The following is a 964-nucleotide window of genomic DNA, read 5'->3' on the forward strand; positions in this document are numbered from 1 at the left end:
CCTTTTTTGAATTTGCAAGGATTTGGAGTTGGAGTTCCGTTGATTACCACTCCATAAGAATTTTTTTTCTAATCTTGTCACTTGCTTTGGTGAGCCAGACTAGTAACTTAAAAAATGACATATAGTATAGAGATAGAGAAGATAGAACTGAGTTGACGAGAGTAAGTCTACCACCAATAAATAGAGCTTTACTTTTCCACGTGGAGAGCTTCTTAGAAAAAGATTCTTACAGAGGCTGCCAGTCGCGTCTGGAAAGGGAACCTATCTTGAGGGGGAGGTCAAGGTATTTGAAAGGGAGAGCACTAGAGGAGAAATGGGGGATGTTGGCTAGTTGACTACCTCTGAGAGGAGTTTTACCAAGATAGAAGAGTTAGTTTTAGCGTAGTTAATGCTAAGACCAGAGATGTTTTCAAAAATGTAGAAAGATGGTTTTAAGGATAGATATGTCATGTTGTGGGCCCAGCTGAAAATAAGGGTGTCATCGGCATTGTTATTCTAGAATCACTAACTTCAACTACTAGTATTTATATGCAGACTATTAAGTATAGACCAAGTGGTGATACTGTTATTTTGTTTTCTTGTAGCAGAAAGCTATGGACTAGAATCTTCTCATGTGTATTGTTGCTATTTTTGTTGGCCTAAAATCTGGCCCGTTACCAAAAGGCCCAGCTCCCCACTGTCTTGTGCCCTAGCCTATCTCTAATCTCACCTACGCGATGGTACTCAGCCTCTTCCCATCTCCTACCCGATGGTACTCTGTCCCTTCCATCATACCTGTGTTCGATTGGCTGCTGCTACGAGTCCTATCTCTGATCCCTGTAGGTCAGCTCCTACCATTCGTATCCCTAGTTTTCCCTCTCGTGTCGGCTGCCCCCTTCTATTTGACTCGAAGGGATGGTAGTAGCTCGATGTGGTGAAGACAAAGAGGCAGAGAGTTTAGAGAACCCCCCTGTGAGCTTTGTGC

This window comes from Asparagus officinalis, chromosome 2 (genome assembly GCF_001876935.1).
Source record: "Asparagus officinalis chromosome 2, Aspof.V1, whole genome shotgun sequence".
Lineage (NCBI taxonomy): Eukaryota > Viridiplantae > Streptophyta > Magnoliopsida > Asparagales > Asparagaceae > Asparagus > Asparagus officinalis.